General features: G+C 41.6%; 1 protein-coding gene across 1 annotated transcript in view; it reads right to left on the bottom strand.

Moving 5' to 3' along the window:
• The window catches only part of plxnb1a (plexin b1a), a 43,362-nt gene extending 28,885 nt beyond the window's left edge, over positions 1–14,477 (bottom strand). The window contains exon 1 of the mRNA XM_080854505.1: positions 14,364–14,477. The gene's annotated coding sequence lies outside the window, so the exon portion shown is untranslated. The remainder of the gene's footprint in view (positions 1–14,363) is intronic.
• Between the last annotated feature and the right edge of the window lie 481 nt (positions 14,478–14,958).

Below are 14,958 nucleotides of genomic sequence, written 5' to 3'. Positions count from 1 at the left end.
CATGTGGATGACAGCCACTCTTTCTGAGGAGCCAGGCCTGATGAATTATTGAAAGGGCTTTCAAGCACTGGTGTGAGCGCCTCAGTCCATCGCCCCTCCCCCCCCCCCCCCCCCCCTCAGGCTCAGGGTAACAGGGTGAGGAGGTCAGGGATGCAGAGCCCAAAATATAGGAAATGCACCCAGGCTCCGACCCCATGACCCCGAGGTGTAACTTGAAAGGTAGGTGTGGAGGCCCATGTCTTCAGTTATATACCAGACACATAAATAAACCATTTCTCACACGTCAACATATGTATGTGTACACGTACACATGCACTAGAGTCGCCATTACGATGAGCAGATGTTATGAAGCTGGGCCGGATAAAAACGGCGCAGGATTTTTCTCATGAGCTCATCAAAGGCGCTGTCCAGATCTGTAAGTCCAGTGACACTTACTTACTTCACCACCGCACTGGTGCTCACCACTGCTGTGTGGCCATGTTTGAAAACACATTCCAAAGACGGAACATTCCAGAGGCCTGACAGATGAGAGCAGCTGAGCACTTGACACTGAGGATAGGCACACTGCTCTACAAAGCTGGAAACTACTGCTCCACCGCAATCCCATGATATGGCATTTACACATTTAAAGAATATGTATTTATAGCAACGTGTACAAATTTAAACACATGGCATATCCGTCCCATTAAAACAGAGTCACTGGAGTTGAACACTATAACGGAATCGATTTAGAAGGCACTGAGCGGAGCGAGCAGAAGAGGGGAGGCCAGTAAGAGTCTGCTGGTCAAACCCTGAGAGGGTGGCCCTGTGGAGAGCTCTGGCCACAGTGGTGGGAGGGGGTGGACCATGAACCCAGGCCATATTGCAGACTCCTGCTCCAACCCTTTCTGAGAGGCACCCATGTATATTACCAGACACTAAAAGGCACATATATATATATATATATATATATATATATATATATATATACTGTATATATGATAATAAACAACCTGCTCCTGATGTACCCCTCACCTTGTCACACTTTGGGTTTATCTCATTCTTGTCTAATTCTGTTTTTCTCTCTTGTAGTGGCACTTTCATAAGGTTATCCATAGCCCCATATCTGGGCAGTCCCCTTTGGTTCCCCAATGAAAATTCAGTCAATCATGCAAATCCTATCAGGAAACAAAATTCTAATTTGTCACCATATGTGTGCACACAGATATCATCCTTACAGCAAGCACTTATCCATCATGAGGGGTCAGTGTCCCGATGTCCACAGTGTCAATCTTTTGTGTTTGCGTAGGCATTTTCCTCTGTGTCAGAACAGCTGAAGAGGTGGAACATGCTTATTCATCTCTAAGCACACGCATCGCATGCATTACGGCCTACACAGCGCTCCATCGCATCAGACAAAAGCGCCTCTCTCTCGTGCCGCTGAATGGACTCAGAGGACCCTTTGTCGCTCTGGGTTGTCTTGACGACACCCCCTGGACCTTGAGATGAAAGAGGAGAACATGCAGTGCCTCTGAACTCATCACATTCTCAATGACAAAGAGCATAATCAGAGTGACTAGGAATTTCTGTAGGACACCATGAAGCATTGGATTTATTTTTCACTTTTACAACTACTACAAGCTTTATCATTACGACAACATAATATGGCCAATTTAATACCACGAGCAAGATACTGAGCACAAACATGAGTGGGTCAGTGCAGTGCTCCCACGTGCCGCATGATAGCTTTAGTTTATGCGTGATGGGCGTTGCTTTTTGCTTTGCTTGTTGCCTGTCAATTAAATTAGGGCCCCAGTGGTTGGAAAATAAAATCTATACCACCATAAAAAGTGGTTTGGAAAATAATATATAGGCTACTTCATATTTCACATAACATAGCGGAAATAAACTGTTCTGTTTTTGTGATCCAGATTCAGATTCTAGCAGTATATTTTGAACCTTTCCTACATAAGGGTAACATGCTGTAGTCACTGAATTAAAACTGTGTGTGCTGTCCAGTCCCAGACGACCTACAACTTTCCAGTTTCCACAGCTGTATTTTTAAAACCCAAAATGGTACTGTATTCACCCTCTTGTTTACAAATGGCGGCATTTCCTTGAAAGCGGCTCTAATGAGGGGTGAGGCTGGGTCTTCCCAAAGCCAAGATAGGCAGTGACTGAACTCACATCACCTCTGGCAGTCTCATAGAGGATCCCTTGTGAGGCCAGCTTCTCACACAGAGTGGCTTTTCTGACACGCTCAATGGACAAACACCGGGCTGGCCCAAAGAGGCTAAATATTAGTAGTCTAGAGTCTCAGAGAGGTGCATTTGTGTGAGGACTAGTGGGGGATGCTCATAATGGTTGTCTCTATGGACTTAGACAGTCTATCTTCCTTAATTAATTAACAGCCTATAAGAAGTAGGTGTGTAAGGGTCAGGCCTGTATAATTGAGTGCTAATTACTAGTAACTGTCAATCACTGATAATTACTGACGTTTTACCATAAATAAGTGCTGATATAATTGGCTAATTTAAAGGGCTACCTTCTGAGAATATATATGGAAAAGGCCACCCATGTTATTTAATTAATTTACTTCTGCATGTGTTTCTGCTGGCAGATGACAGCAGTGTCTAAATAAGGAAATAAACTAGCATTAACCACACATAAACAAGTTCATGGTAAATTCTACATAATAGACTTCACAACATGAGAACCCAATTATGTTGTTTTACAATAAATAATTTGAAAATGAATAATTTCTAAATTTCTTTGTGTTTGAGGAGTGTGTTCATAAATCTGCTTCAGTATGAGGATAGTGTTGAGGGAGACGACCGGCTGGAGACAAGTGTGAGTTGAGAAGTTACACTGAGTTCTGACTATGTCTGGCTCTCTCTTTTCACAACTGATGACGGTCACACGCCTAGCACTGAGGTAGCAGGAGAGTGCAACATGCCTCGGATAACTTCAGGGATGTTTGCTTCATTTGCCCTTACATTTCTCTTTTATTGATGTTGATCATTCATTTACTCCATGCATTGCTCTTGCTGCTTGTTTTTATTGATTATATATATAGCACTTTGAACTGCAACTCTTGTTTGCAATGTGCTATATAAATAAAGTCTTACTTACTAACTTACTTACTTACTTACTTTTATTGATAATGGCATAATTTACAGTTTGCCTATAGATCAGACATTTCTGAATTGAAAGCGATTTCAGGATCCAGCTTTTGTACAACCAACCTCTGTTCGTCTTTTCCCAGAATTTTCCTTAAAAAGTCACTCACACATGTAACTTCTCAAGGATATTTCTGGATAAGGAGGAACAATTTTGTATGGGGCACAATCCCATCCTTGTGTTTCTCGGCTCTTTAGATGAGAGATGTGTGGTTTCAGAACTTCACTTGCTCTCCCCGGGGAAACCACACACAAAAAAAACACCCCTCACAGTTTGGCTCCATTACAGCTTTGGCACAATTGTCCGGGCTCTGACCAGTTTATGCCAAATGGCTTTCATCTTCTTTTTTTTTCTCTTCTGCTTTGTTTTATCATTTGCCAGGAGAGCCAAGCAGAAGTAATGACTCTGTGAGGCGGCTGGGCATCCACAGAGTGCCACATCACCCTCACATTTATTTGTTCTCCATTTCCAAAGCTATATTTGCTATTTGGCATCACCACTAACTACAGGAAGAAGGCTACTTGCAGAGAAACCCCATTTAAGTAACCCACACAGCCTAACTATATTCTTACGATGTAAAAGAGAAAGGGGCCTTCACCCATAGCCAAAGACATGTTCAAATACACAAACCCCTCAGAAGACATGGTGTAGGTTTGTTTTTTAGCAAAGAAAAACTTAATTGATCAACAACAAAACAAAGCACCTTGTTTTTATGCAGATTTTGATATGATACAGCTAAATTGAATTGCATTAAGTGGGGAGCTGAGAATGCAAATCCTTAAACATGTCTAATAACCTGCGTTTTTGGACCAGCGTCACTTAAGGAGTAGGCTGGTAGGCTGGTGCTGACAAAGGGATCTTTGCACAAATGAGGGTTTTAGCCGAGGCAGGAGGCAGCTTTCACAGCCTTCTGTTCCAGTTTTAGGAGACAGACAGCTTCATTTGAAAGACAATGGTCCTCCCTCTGAGGCACCTATTGTCTTCACCGGCAGATTGCAAATGAGAATAAGGAAAATCTAAGCTGTGGCTTTGAGAGTAGGAGGTCCTCAATTGTCACTTGCTTTATAGACTCCACACGCTTCCTTTACACCGCCCTTAAACACACGTATGTGTGAGCGCACGCACACACACACAGAGGCTGGCCAGCACACAATAGCAAGTGATCAATCTCCAGTCCACTCGGTTTGTGCTGACAGAAAATCGTTCCTGATCGATGCATGCCAAGTTGAAAAGCTAAACTAAGCTAAACACGGCTCTAATAGTGGGCCTGTGAAGTTGACATTGAAGGGTTTGCACGTGAGACTTGAGTGTGTGAGTGGGTGGCTGGGTGAAAGGGAGGGATGGGGGCTTGCAGGTGGTGGAAAATGAGACAGCTGCCTGTTTGTTTCCCCTCATCCGACGAATAAAAGAAGAGTGGACAGAAGTACGGGTTGAAGGAGGGAGAAGTTCCGCTCAGAGTGACAGAGGGAGGGTAGGGTGACTTTGGAGGTTTTGAGAGAATTGACAGGCACCATGATTCATAATGGAAGCTGCATCACAGCATGTGGTCAGAGTCAAGACAAAAGGCACACTTACAGCTTCATTCTCACCACGGAGCAGGGGAGAGGATAGAGAGGTGAATTCATTATTCCAACTCTTTCTTGTATTCCATTCAAACTGAAAAACTGCTGAACCAGAAGGCAATCACAAGACAATGTATGTTAACAAAATTCTGCCAGGCATTCAATCCATTTTGCTGTCAAGGAACAAAACCATTGTGCTGAATTTCTATTCGTCTTTATACCTGGGCATAATCTTGGCGTCTCTATGCTAAAAGCATGCATGTTTAGTCAGTGGTATGTGTGGAATGTGGCGAGTAAAGGCATCATGTTTACGACTCTTTTCACCAACCTTGACATTTGTGCTGTCATATAGACTAAATTCAGAATACAAAGTGGTTCCTATCATAAGTATAGACAAGATGGGCAATTATAAGCTATCTTTAAAAAAACACAAGACATCATGAGGGCAAAAGACATCGTTCTGACGGCTTGTGGGGAACCCTGCCGTTAGCCTAATTGAAGCAATCTCTGTGAGGCCACAGTAAGGGATGGGTCTTGATTTCAGCTGACACAAATGGCCCATAGACGGACAGAGTCCCCTGAGGTCTCAGGCAGTCTGCGGGAGGAGCAGACACCTGGGGACTGCATCAATGATTGATCAAAACCTCCAAAAGAGGGCCGCATCTGGGGTGGAGCTGAAGGGAGGCTTCAGTTAAACACGCAGCCATTGTCATTGAGAATATGAAATGCATGCTGAAATAATGAATCCTGTTACTCAGAAGGCTAACTTTGACTTTGTCTGATTGACACTAGTTGTGGCTCGGTGGATTAGATTGTGTCTAATGTAAGAACTGCAATACCCATAATGCTTTGCAGGTTATGTTTGATATATACAAGAAAGTGAAAAAAAGAGGTAATTCGTTGTGGCTGGAGTTTGAGTAAACAGTCTTTTCAGTTTTGAACTCGTGTGTCCGTGATTATTTATAATTCTACCACACCAAGAACCTATTCCCGAAGAGATTAAGGTTTACACTTACACTAACTTGACAAAAGAATGCCTGTTAGCATAACTTTGGCACATGTAGAGACGCTTGCTGACCAACAAAATGGCATTAAATTACCTGCTTCTGTGTAATGACAAAAGAAGGCGGGGTCAAAAGATGACACAAAACATGGCATGGAGATCAATGAAGTGTATTCGTTTTGGTCTAATAGGCAGTCTTCTCCAACAAAGGAGGGAGCTAAACTTGCTCTATGCTATGGATTTGAAATTGAGCTTGTTTCAAGATCTCTCGAACAGTAGTCACAGTAGTTGTTCTTCACTGTGTCAATCTAAAAGTGTTAAATAGGATGTTGTTGGTGGGAAGACACCTTTTATGACTCACTTGAACAGCACATCTAAATTCTACAAAGCCGCCTCACTGTCATAGTGGTTGTTCAGAATGTTCAGACTTTCCTGATCCAGGCAGTAATCTTGACATTCTTAAGATACTTCGGGAACTATTTATTTTTGTTTTTCCTGCACACTCATATCTTTCTTTCCTTTGGAATCACTTAGGCTCATTACTCATTCTGAGATTTCTGCCGTCGTTGCCTTCCTTGAGGTTAGAGAATAGAGAGACACAATTTGGGAAGCTTTCCATGTCACTGGTGTAGTTAAAAAGGGGGAAGATTAATTGTACTTATATACCTGCTCTTACTATTAAATCACTGACTACTAGAAAACATCTGTAACAAGACTTATGCCTCTTATAATATAGCGGTGCTTACAATCAATAATTATTTGTGGTGCCAAATCAGAATCATCAAGAGCAGGAGCAGTATCAATCTGAAACATGCCTACTGCAACATCCCCTGCAATTATTACCACATGATCACTCAATCACCTTCAGGTTCGCATACCGTGATCTGCCAGCGCATATTTTCCAACAAATCAGAATGGCTCCTAACCTCATGATGGCTATCGTAGCTCTCACTGGAGAAAACGAATATGATCTGACAGCACTGGGGGCCTTGTCAACGTACGGCATACCAGACCACTGCTGGCTAACCACAGACTGCTTGGCTGTACTGGGGCCAAGCTGTACACGGAAAAACAAGCAGGACTACTACTGCATGTGAAGCACCTCTGCAACAGTCCCACAGATGGCTCTTTCTGTCTGGGACTTCAACTGCCGTTAGGGCGGGTGGTTTACTCAGCTGCCATGGAAACAGAGCCTCACAATTTAATGTATACCTTATTATGAAAGTACATGTGAAGCTCCCCTAATAGTTCACTTCTGTATGTCCACAGCACTTCCTGCTCAGCAGAAGTAAATAAGCCTTATCACAGAGGTTACTGCAGGGGACTGCTCCAAGAGTTTATAAGGAGGCTTTGTAGGTTTCAAATGTTTTCTAAAATATACATATTGTTTTTTTTTTAATTAAATCTAACACATTATGTTAAATGTTTTCCTATTAATTAAAATGTTTGAGCTTGATGGCCAACTATCATCAAACCCACCTGTAGTCACAAGATAATTCTTTATAATTTCAGTCCACTAGAGAAAGCCATACATTAGCAGGTTATCAAGCTCTGTATTGCACACTGACATTGTGAGTCAACAGATTACTAGCAATGACCGTTACTCTTTAAATACTTTCCCTTTTGCTGACCAGAGAATTGGAACAGACAACATGTCTGAATCCTTGGCCAAGCCTTCAACTTGATTACAAAGTTCAGCAGAAAGGCAGAGCAAATATCTCTTTCTGCTCCTCATTGGCTACAACACTCCGGCAGCCGGCTGTAGTGGAATGGAAAGATGGCTGACGGAGGGCATCTCTCATTTGTCTGGAGAGCAAGCCCCAGCCAGTAAACACAGTAATTTAAGGCCACTTTTCGGGGTTCAATACAATCATCCAGATTGCTGAGGAAGGCTCTACTACTCAAAGTCCATCTGGGATTGAGGAAAAAACAAGACTCGGAGTCTGCAGTGTAAGCACTGGCTTGGAAATTAAACTATACAGTATATCCTGATCAGAATGTTCAATGAGTCAGATAAAGTTGGTCAGATGTTGAAATCTACATTATAATATAAGGAAGGTAGACATTATTAACAACTAGCACTGATTATAAAACATGGGGAAAAGGTGTTCTTTTATATGTCATCATAGGATTAAGATTTCACACACAGAGCTTTCCAACGGATTAAACAAAATGTCCTTTTACAGACAATTTGAGATTACAGTAAACACAATTCATGGTAATAATGAAACAAATATAGAAAACCCTATAAGAAATCCTTGGAGACTAGCGATGACAGATATAGAAAATCTCTTTATAATCTGGCAGCAAATGAAATCCAAATCCAGTATTTAGCTACCATGCAAATTTAAAGATAGCAGTCATGCATATTTGCAGTGTGACTTGCGGATGTATCCGCACAAACACATGCATAAACTCCTTTCTTGACTTGCTGAAAGCCTATGAGAAAAGCAGACCATTATCAATAAGTTCTGATGACCTAATCAATTACACAAATAAATACACTTGTCCATCAGTATAGCGTAATTGGAGCTCTTCTGAATTCAGATGATCTTAACTGACCTAATTCTTCACTGTCTTCTTCTCTAACAGCAGAAATCAATAGGGCGGTTCCCTTGTCTTGTTAAGGACCCACTCTGTTTACAGAGCATCATCCCCCTACTTCAATCCTATTGTAGAAAAAGAGGGGGATTAGATGCCTGCTCAGTCCAGTGTCTCAGTCTTCAGCCCACTCTCCTAAAATCAGCCCTTCACCCAGCAAGCGTTGTGGGGGTGTGTGTGTGTGTGTGGGGGGGGGGGGGCGGGGGGGTGGCAGTGAGTCTGTGAGAAACTGAGCTGACTCTGCATCGCTAATCCCACATCCCTTAATGCGATTGAGGGTGAGCTTAGACGCTTGACGGCTTTTAATTGATCAATAAACTTTGGGAACTATCTCCAGCTTTCGTTTCAACAGGGCAACAGGCACCCAATGCCCAGGAGTTGTTCCCATCAAAGCCCTCCATCGCTCCGCCAAAGCCAACACTCTGAACTCGCTGGTTCGACTGTTAAGTCATCCAAGGAAGAAACTCTTCAACAGTGGACTCTCCAATAAGTTGATAGCATTTTATTAAATCACAAACACCATCAAATAGTTCTATGTGCATCAGTTTCATTACAGAGAGCTTTTCCTTTCTATCAGTAGAGATACAATCAGCAGTACGCAATTTGTTTGGTGATATGGTGAGTTATCAATAATCTCGTTATCTTAACCGACAGCTTGTGAAAGTGAGCCAATGCTAAAGCCAGTAGAATAGTGTTATCACTATTCGCATGGGGACAATGCAGCCGACTGTTTCTTCACCTATACCACACCTTTGGTGCAGACATATTCCATTGTTGAAACTGTTTTAAAAGCACTGTTTTGTGGGAATCTGTCAAATTAACTTAACTTAGATATGATGATAACTTAGATATGATACACTATGATACACTTAATATTGATGTGGTACTTCACTTCCTTCTTTAGGTGGCAGACCGTTATGGAAGAATGTTTGAAAGAAAATGATGATCAAGTGATTAGCCCTCTTTGCTTTCCATTTTTATTATTTCATCACCTGGGCACTTTATAAGTATATATCTTCTTTTATTTTTAACACAAGAATGTTCTTGTAGATTGGACACAATCATTCAGCTCGCTTCACCTGTGAACAGTGGTGACAAGTTCTGAACTACAACTGCTGTAACACCAGACTAGGTTCCACTTGCGTTTGTGGGCATTCATGCCATGTTTGCTGATGTATTTTTAGCCACTCAACTGTCTGCACTTGTGTGATATAACACCATGAATACTACGATGTGTGTGTGTGTGTGTGTGTTGGCCAGAGAGTGTGTGTATGGGTGTGTTTGTAACAGCACTAAGTCATAAACAAACTATGCCAAAACTTACCTACACAGTTCTATGAAACTCCAGTCAGTATTGTATATTACCTGTGTCTAAGAAGCTGAGAAAGCACAGCACCCAACCCGGCCCTTGGCCCCCACCCCGTAACTCAAAGACACACACACACACACACACACACACACACACACACACACGCACACACACACACACACACGCACACACACACGAGGACTGTTCATCCGTTCACTAACATCCCCCTCCCCAGCTGTGCTAACCAGCTTACAGTCAGGGGAACAGCGCTGGTGCAATGGCTTATTCTTGGTAAGCATAACACTTAAGCCTGACACTAATGAAAAGGAGTTATTTATGTGAAAGGCCCAGAGGACCAAAGCACACACACACACACAGGAGGTTCCTCTGAGGTTTTACACCAGGGGAAGGCAGCCCTGCTTCTGGGGCAGCAGGAAGGCCAGAGGGGAGTGAGCACTACTGGGGGAGTGATCTGGGACCCCCACACAGGGGGAAGAGAGGAGAGGAGAGAGGAGAGGTATGCGAGGCCTTCTCAAGTATGACCGTGCCTAATGAACTGCACATCCAGGGTGGGCTTAATGACGTGCCAGTGAACACGGGGGATCTCACAAGAACACGCAGTCCACCATGGTCCAGTGCTAGGCTTCTTGGAACTACAGTGTTATTGCTATAATTCACAATGTTCAGAAACGTAGATTTCAGATATCTTGATATTTCAGTGAGGTAAAATCCTGAAGACAGACATTTAGATATACCTCCAAGTTCATGTTTTTAAGCCTTGCGAATATTTCCCTAATCCAAGTGTAAGTCACTATCAAGTTTATGTTTTGGAGTGTGTTTTTTTTTTTCATCAGTAATGTGGTACACCATCTTTATACAAATAAAGGGATACATGTTCATGGACCACCCCCAAACATCAAGCATCAAACCACTATGTCTCATTTTCTACAGTGAGAGGACTCAATGGTGTCATGTTTAAAGACCCGCTGCCACTGCGCCATGCCCCGAGGGAGAATCTTGGTGCCCTTTTACTATGCCACACAGCCCCCACATACATGTCACATTAATTCACCATGGGCAACAGCTGCTACTGGAGTGACTCATCCCAAAAAATGGAGGAAGTGATCATTATGATGCAAACTGTATATATTTGCATTTTGTGACACAACCAACAATAGTACTATGAAATATGTTGTCCTTAGTCCTTTCATTTTTTTTAATTAAATTAAAACCTTGATTCATCTCTCAAGTGTTACAAAGCGATGGTGTAACTACAGAAGCCACCACAGTACCAAGTTGAGATTCAATATGTCCTCATAGACCCTTGACATAGACCCAGACATATTGGCAAACCCTATTATGATACATTTTTATTTGGTTGTTTTACACGTGGGCAAACAGTCAGTCTCCACTCCTCCTGATTGTTGTCAGCACATTGCAATTCCAACCTTGTCTGTCATCCTAAACATGTTTACAGATGTGACGGTAAACCTGAGGGTTGTGTGCCCAGCAGGAATTAAACCACAGCCCACTGGTACAATATACCACCTCTTTATATGCAGGACCCAGCAAATTACAGAAGGCAGTATAGGCCTCTCTCTTTCTACATCTCTTTTATCTCTCTCTCACTCTCTTTCTCTCTCTCTCTCTCTCTCATCTGTGTCCAGCTCATTACCTAAAATGCTTCGTTAAATCATGATCTAAAAGGATGGTAGGATGCAGTTCTAAATCACCTAGACAGGAGAGGCTTACGGCTGTGAAGGAGAACTCAACTCTGATCTGACGAGACCTGTTTTCCACCCACTGCCCCTCATCATCAGGAACAGTAAGAGAACATTGAATAAAACAACAATTACCACAAGCATCTGTGTTTATTACAGCAAAATGAAGAAAACTGAAATACTGCATTATTCTGAACACCATTGAAAACAACTGAGAGTTAACTTTTACCAGAATTAACAATACCTTTACCTACACCTGCATCATATCTAGATTGTAATATCATGACAAGAACATCAAGACAATTCAATTTAAAAAAGCTAACTATAACAAACACTGAGTGATTGTTGGAATTTAAATAATGTTGAAATTTCTTTTGATTGCAGACTGCAAATGTTATGGTCTGTTCTAACCATCATCTGTTCTAACCATCTCTGACCTCACTAGTTAAAGACAGATCATCCTGTATGTTGTGAGTGACAGTCCACATCCGCTGTACGTCGGGGTCCTTTTTCGATAATGACCGCCGGCCTATACATTATCCCTTACGTATCACGCCACACTAGTTAAAACATTTATTTTGTGTTTGGTGCAAAAAATAAGGTAAGGCAGAAATACATGTAGCACTTCACGAACCAAGAGAAATACCTGATGTTACTGACTAGTACATGCATGAATAAGATGCAGGGGCAGGACTATATCGTTTGTTACTGTCTTCAATTCAACCACTCATTGGGGTCAGAAGAATACAACAATCATCCGCTTTCAACTGTACTGTTTTTCTTAGATTTTTGGGTCATTCTTTGTTTGATATCCTCATAATCATGTCCTTAATTCAAGCATATGTTCTGCCCTCTGCTCACCAGCTTGTGTTTTGATATGTTCTACCCACGGCTTTTTGAATGGTTTCATGAATTGTTCCATAAACACCAGCCCATCATACTCTTATTACCTCACCTTGGTCTGAGAAAGATTTTCCACATTTGTCGATGATCACTCATAGCAATCACTATAAACTCTGAATAACCCAGCCTCACTTACAACACTTATATAAATACATGTGCACCAAAAGACATAAGTTAAAGAACAAGATATACTGTAGTAGGTAACAGCTGCAGGAACCTTCAATGTAGTCCTAATGGCTCACCTTTGATCTTTATCAAACAACAGATGATTGTAATATCTATTTCCCTACTTCATGTCGCATTTCCTGACTAAAACTAATTTTGAGCTGCAAATCAAGTATTTGAATGCATAGTCAAGACCAGGTGTTTTATTCGTCCAAAAGAGATAGCATCTGCAGTGCAGCATTGAAGGTTATCTTAGACATTACTCAATGGGTGACGACTTGGTCACCGAGACCAAACGACTCCAAAAGATTTCCTAAACAAACCAGCAGGGAAGACTAAGAGTTGTAAGAGTAACTTGAAGTGTCATACTAACGCAATTATATTTACAACATCTGACACCAAAAATAACTACCTCTTATTAATAGTCTTTTCAACACTCAAATCGCAAACACACACAAACAAACACACACAAACGCAACGTTGAAAACCCCTCAAAACAAACTTGTCTCAAACAATAACTCATATAACTGATTTCTCAGATAAAGTAGCTTTGGACATTACTTTCAAATTTGGACATTCTGTGGCTTGAGTTTCATTTTGTGCCAACCATGAACCACAGATATGAAATCAACCGAAATTCCACCATTCAAGCAGAGGTGGATAACAGTTTTTTTTTTTTTTACCTCACTTACGGAATAACTACGTTCCAATGTGGTGGCTCTAGTTTGGCTTTGGACATGTTATCTGTGCTGGAAAGATCAAGAAAGTCCAAATAGACAGAGTGGGGTGTGGGTGGGAAGGAATAAGAATTGCAGGCACCCTATGCTGAATAGTAGCAGAGCTCAGACAAAAGACCCCCTTGGCAGCAGACAGCTGGACACATACCATATGATCTTGCAAAAATACTGACATGCACTGCAGGGTGATCTTTTGATTCCAAACATGGGTTTATAGAAGAACAGGAGCAGTTTGTTTTATCAGATACAAGGCAACTGTCCTAACAACGCAATAGTACGAATCAATAGCAATTCAATACGCATTTAAACCATTATTAACATATTTAATTAAGGAGATTGCTGACTGTCTTCTAATACTACTGTTACCATTGGTAAGTCTAATTAGAAACCATACTGTCACCATTTAAATATACTTTGTTGTGAGTATTGCTTTTGAAGCTGCAAATAGATAGTAACCTAGAGAATTACAATATGTACTACACTTAAGTCCTTCTGCCAGTTAAAGCCATCTAGCAGTCTATTCCAATGCACTGATAAACAATATAAAACCTGGAACAAGACTCTGGTGTTAGCGGGCCTAGGTATCAGAATCACCAGTGTTGTGTCAATGCTCTGAGGAAATCTTATGTGTATGCAGATACATGCAGATACTCTCTACAATTTTTGTCTTTGCTTCAACAACATACAACAACAAATGTCAGACAGATGCCTTTTGGAACTAGGCCTTTAAGATAGAAGCATTAACTATGCCAGTAACTCTTTGGAAAGCTTTAGACTGATATCCTCAGTCCGTTCGCAGAAAGTCTACAACAGTTTGTTTTATACCCAATCCTCAAAGGTTGACTGAAAAATGAATAACACAACTCTCCGTAGGCTCTGTATGTTGGACCACCGGGTTCATACAGTAGTCTGATGATGACTTGCCCTTTACAACTGCAATCAGATGTCTGGCTTAAGAGAAACGGGTTTATGGAGGCTGAAGAAGTTCAAACAACTGGCGTCCATAAACGAAGTCAAAATTCTGAGTTTGAGACAAGATCTACACCTCATTAGAATGGCTGCACAAGCACCGTTATTGATGAGCGTACTTGTGAATTGTAGCCTACTCGTGTGGGCACAAGTCAATTCAGCAAACTTCTGTAAACTATTTTCTATCACTAGTTGTATTATCAAACAGCTTTTAGGTATGAATTCCCCTCTTACCGTTACATCACGAAAGTTTCCCGATGTTTTTAGCCTTGAACAAATGTCAGCCGCAGGTCCTGCCCCACACCTCTGCCACACCTACTCCGCGGATAACAGGGACCGTTATGTTCACTTATCCCAACAAAGGCAAATTCTTTCACACCCAAGGAAAGAATAACTTTTCACAGGATTTCTTCGATGAATGAAAGAATCCACATCAATATGACGGGAGGACTAAGCAAAGCACACGTGTTAATTCTAAAACGTGTCAAGTTCTTGGTGTGGTCGGTCGCCTCGAACGCTTGAAAATACGTGAGATTATCTACTTGATGCTTTGGTAGGCTATATAACATGTACAAAGCCAATTAAATGTGAACCGTGTTGTTTCTAAGCGATGTCGATTGAGGCGTCACGACAAGCGGCAATAGGATATTATGGGAGTCCTCCGCGCTCCGTGCTACCAGCCTTGTGTTTGATAGAAAAAGGGGCAGGGTCATTTCAGTGGACTACTTCAACAACTATGCTACCATTCAGCAGCTCAATAAACTAAAGGAATAGTTTTTTTTTTCTGTCACCTCTTTATGAAAGCGTGTAAAAGCATACAGAGAATTTT

This window comes from Sprattus sprattus (genome assembly GCF_963457725.1).
Source record: "Sprattus sprattus genome assembly, chromosome: 16".
In the NCBI taxonomy this organism is placed as follows: domain Eukaryota; kingdom Metazoa; phylum Chordata; class Actinopteri; order Clupeiformes; family Clupeidae; genus Sprattus; species Sprattus sprattus.
This window is presented reverse-complemented; position numbering and strand designations above follow the sequence as displayed.